We start from the raw sequence: 5,341 nt of genomic DNA, 5'->3' as shown, positions 1-5,341 counted from the left end.
CCAAGGGATCTACAGCTTTTCTTTCCCTTTGGGGGAGAGTGAAAGCAATTAAATGTCACTTCCCACAGACCAGTAGTCTGATCAGCCCTCCATGTCCAAATTGGGGCTGTTACCTCTTACTGTTGCTTGCTCCATTGCCATTCTGTAGGAACACTGCCTTTACTCTGGCTTCTCCCTCCCAGTCATGACTATAGACAACAGCAGGAAGGAAATTGAACCCAGAAGAGATGAGTTAAATATTCTTGGCAGTGGGCCTTAAGCCCCCCCACACACACCACATGACCCACTCCAAGCACTGCCTTTCCTCTCAGTTTGTTGCAGAACAGGAAACTGGCAAGCACATTTTTCAGCAAACCTGCAGCCTCCTTGATGACCCATGACATCCTTGTCCTGCCTGCTCAGTTCATTTTAGATTCTGACTCTGCCCCCCAGGGGATGCTTAAGAAGACAAGCAGAAGGAGAAAGACAAGGGGAGGCTCTCTTTCAGAGAGCAACCTACTAAGCTCAAGAGTGAGCTCTATCCAGAGGAAGATCTTCTCATGAAGGGAGGACTGAACCATTGAGTGGCTGGAAAGAATAATGCTTAGGGGAGAGCCTGTCAAATGATGAGGAGATTGATGTGATTTAAGCCACTTCAGTTTGTGTTGTGTGTGAAGTCCCCTGGGTGGACAGTGCCTCCTCCAAGTTGAGTGCTGAGCATAGCTGATCCCGTGTGGACAGCCAAGGCAGAGGTTTAAAGAACCAATGGAGCTCCCTTCCCAGAAGACAGGTGCCTGGGGAAAGGTCTGGAGTTGAGCTACATGCTCTGAACTGTTTCCCCAGCAGAAATCCTCTCTTGCTCTTCAATCAGCAGCCCAGCCTCATTCATCTCTATATGGGGTGTTACTTGGAGGCAGAATGTGATGTCCAGCTTTTGCAGAGGGCAGGGAATGGACTGAAACTATGCATTCTAATACTTTTCCAGATCATCCGAAGGCTGTGTGGTATGGCATATCCCACTGTTTTTCTGTCACTGGTGCTTAGATACTTGAGTAAATTCCTTGTAAACCAAGCCTTTACACTGTTAAGAGTAAATTCCTTGTAAGCATTCACAGCACTCCAGTGTGCACTTTTGAGAGATCCATTTCCTGTCCTCTGTACAACTTGAGTGGTTCACCCGAGTCCAGGATGCTTTTGCCTTCTTCCTCACCATAGCAAGAGAATAAGCTCTTATAGCAGCAGCACCAGCACAAGCACTGCCACCGCCCAGCCACATCTTTTTGTCTTTTTCCACATTCTACTCTAAGAAAGCTTGAAATGCATGCAAGTCTGTTTCAAGATGCAGACCCAGCACAAAACATGTGTTTCTGACTTGCACAATTAATTCACTAGTTCCTCTGAAAAGCTGAACAAGAAGAAGGTGGGAGCAAACACTACTGCCATGATGCACTTGTGTAGTGAAATTCAGATATTAACTTTCAGACACTGTTCTGTCCATGTGTTAACTGATTTGTTTTTTTTTATCTTTGACATGAGCACAATAAACTGCCTGTTAATGACCATTTCAGCCTGATTGCTTTACAGCCCACCTTCTCCCACCACGATCTGTCATCCACCTAGGTGTGCATATCAATATGGCACAAAAGGAGGAGCAATGGCTGGGGAAAGAAAGTTCTTGCCAACTGTAAGGATTCCAAAGCTTTGCCCCAAATATGGAGTGGTTATAAATTACTATTTTGCTTCCTTCCACCCATTCCTAAAACCTAACTCACAAAATTGAGGACTGTTCCCAGTAGCATGAGCATTAGTTGTGAGCAGGTCCTATAGGAAAGCAGAATGATCTAACTTCTGATTGAGAGAAAAGGCCAGACAAACCAAATAGTTGCTGAATTACTAATGGAAACAGACTGTACCATTCTGGTATGGGCCATCCCTTTAAACACACATGCTGACATTCTGACACAGGAGACGCAAATCATTAGGACCAGTTTATTGTAGCAAATCCCACAGTAAAAGCATGATAGTTGAAGTCTTCTGAAATCAGATAGCTGGAGACCATTAGCTATAGGCGCCATAAATAATTCCACAACAGTCCAAAGCTGGATCATTGATCCAGACAACTGGTTTCCCTGTTATAATTTCTGTGACTCAGGATTCAGGACAAGGGGCTGAGAAATTTCTGAGGTCAGCCTTCCCAGATAATCAAAGAAAATGGTTCTAGAAGAAGACCAAGATCCATGTGGATAAAGGTTTGTGCCAACCTCAAAACATGCCAAGAACTCTATGGATGTGGCACTGGTTTCCTGTGGGCTCCCCTGCCCACTGAGTTGCATGGAGGATAAAATCAGACTTGAAGCAGTGAGATAGGGACACCCATGAAATCTGCTGAATTAGGCCTCTCAGCCTAACCTGCTTCACAGGGCTTTTATTGGGTAATTGCTCAGCCTCTTTCTCAAAATTGGCTAATATCAAGACAACATAGCTTCTCTCTGTGTTCCACCAGTAAACAGGGCTCATGTACTTCACTCAGGATGGAAATAGACCTGAAATACAACTGGGTTTTATGTTCCCAACATGGGGGATTTGGAGTTCTGGTTTCCTGAAACCTCAGGGACAGCTCCAGCTCCAAACTTGCAAAGTTCACCTGACCTGCTGAGCCAAATATAAGTGTTGCCATACTCTTCCACCATTTCCTCTTGGGTCTTTGAATGCACAGATACTGACTTCAGCATCCAGTCATGTTGTTTTCTCATGCACCCAGGCCAGACCTGCTTTTTTAAACATCTGATGAAGAGATCTCAAAATCTAGAAAATGTGTGTGATCTTTTAGTAAGCTTAACACAGGTACTATGCTAGGGATTTTAGAGAGTTTACTACAGTCAAAATGGGTACCTTTTTTGTATGTGCAACCCTGAACACAGGTATGTGGTTAGAATGGTGCAAATTGTTCACAAAAGCACTTCTGGCAATCAGAGGAAATCATTATAAAGCTGTTTCTTCTTTCATGAGATAACAATCTTTTGCATTTTTATATTTAAAAATCCAAATGAAGAGCAAAAGGACATGCCATGGAGTGCGCAAGAAAAATAGATTAAAATGGGCCAATGCAGCATCTCTAGATTTGTCCTGACAACTGCATAAGTCTATAATTTCAGAAGGAGGACTATGCATTATCCTAAATGAGGGGACTCCAGAGCAACCATTCCTTGGGCTCCCTAAATGAATTGGAATTAAAAGCACATGGTGTTCCTCAAAGCTGTGGAACAAAAGGGTACAGTGCTAAGCTTTCAATACCATATTCTTCCTGTTGCAAACAGCAGTATAAAATACAAGTAAAGAAACCTGCCTGTAGGCACCCTGCCAACTTGCCCTGTGGTTTACTGCTTCCTAGACCATCTGGGCCCAATTCTGTGTTCCAGTCAGTGAGAAGCAGTGAGCAATCTCACACTCATATACACTCTTGATAAATCTGCCATGATGTAAGTATTTTTCTCCACTTTGCTGCACTGTAATAAAGAGAGCTATAAAATGAGCAGGGTAATCCTTTTTACCTGGGCCAACATTTATTGGTAAAAGAGACCATGAGATGTTGAGTTCCATGGAAGTATTTCTGGGTGGCCAGGTCTCCACACTGCAGTAGTTGACAAACCATGGGAGACGGGTTGGTCATGTAGTTTTCCCACACCCAGCAACATGAAAGCTGCAACTAGGCCACACTGATATGTATTGCTAAGCATCGCCCATTTCCAAGCAGTGAGAAGTTCCAGGGAAGGGCTGTGAGGCTTGGTTTCCGTTGGACACAAGAGAGTGTCTTTTGGAGTTTTTCTAAGAGTTCTAAGAGTTGTTATTTACAAATAGGCAAGCAGAACACAGGTGGGGGCAAACTGATATTCCTGTCAGAGAAAGCATTTCCACTAATCTTGCATCAGATTCCAGGCTGTACCCTTGAGCTCCCAACGGCTTCTCCTGCAACTAGCTCACAGCTTTCTGCCTCTGTGAGTGCTTCTACATCACTTGCTGTGTTCACAGAAGTTTACACAGGGTCTAGATATCACTGTCTTGGGTAATCCTGTATTTCTCAACCATAACTACTATTTCTTTAACACAGATAATCTATTAAGGAGAAAAGCAGGACACCTTCTGGTTGCTTGAGCCTCTTTGTGGAAGTGACCTGTGTCTCCCCAAGTCAAACTAGTTTGAAACTGTTTATTCTACCCCCTTCCACTCACTAGAGAATATCGCCATTCTGTTTCTAATTCATGCTCCATTCCAAAAACAGGAGAGCAACTCCCAGACTACAAAGCAAAGTAATGCTATTTGGTTAAACCATTGACTGAGAAATTAATAATTTCAGACCATTAGTGAGTGATCAGCTCAGCAAAGGATGGTCAGAAGTAAACAGTATGAACCATTTCAATATTTTCATGCAAGAATGCTTCCTACAATCAGTAGTCTTACAGATTCTGTGCATACTGTATACCTGGAAAGCTGTTCTGCTCAACCTAGAAAGCATGCTCAGTATAGCAGGCCCTGAAAACTTCTGATTGAATCAATGGCATTTAGAAGTGCTCTGAACAGGCTGGATTACCCCCTCTGACAGTAAGAAGAGCACTACATGAAAACTGATCAAATGTGCCATTTCTCATTGTCCTCTCCCAGCCTCCAGCTGTTTTAAGAACATTCAACACTTTATGACATACTTACCCAATCTTGTGTTTGCGTGGAGTTTAGGTCTGTTTAGGCTCATGCAATGGGGCGGCATATAAGTTGTTTAAATAAATAAATAAATAAAAAGGTCTGGCCCATACATGCAACAGAAATTAGATTGGAATGAAACAGAGTCAGTCTAGTGGCAAGCAAAATAGACTGAACCACTTCAGATTGCAGATGGGGAGCATATTTGAATACTCTTTTAAATGATCCTCAAGTAAAAATTACTAACACTGCAGGCACAGGGCTGAGCTAGGGCCTTTTGTCCTGATGCTATCTTCTTTGCTATGACTTTTTTGTTTCACATGGAGTGTTATTTAAAAATGTTGCACACACCTTCTCATAGAATCATAGAAGAGCAGAGTTGGAAGGGGCCAAGAAGGCCACTGGGTCCAAGCCCCTGCTGTTGCAGGTCACCCATTTACACCATCCCAATCTGGAGTGGGGTGGCCAATTCTACCACATACACAGTAGCCAGGCAAAGCGGCAGAGCCAGAGGGAGGAGTGTGGTTGCCTGGGAAACGCCTGGATTGGAACTTAAGGTAGGCCTGCTTTGGGTCCAGGGCTTGAGGTCCCACACCCCTACCTTGCCCACTGAACCCTTCAGTGTTGAAGTCACTTTTCCAGTATTGGCACTCTATTCAGTAAAGAA

Source organism: Varanus komodoensis, unplaced genomic scaffold (assembly GCF_004798865.1).
Source record: "Varanus komodoensis strain SLA01 unplaced genomic scaffold, ASM479886v1 scaffold42, whole genome shotgun sequence".
Lineage (NCBI taxonomy): Eukaryota > Metazoa > Chordata > Lepidosauria > Squamata > Varanidae > Varanus > Varanus komodoensis.
This window is presented reverse-complemented; position numbering follows the sequence as displayed.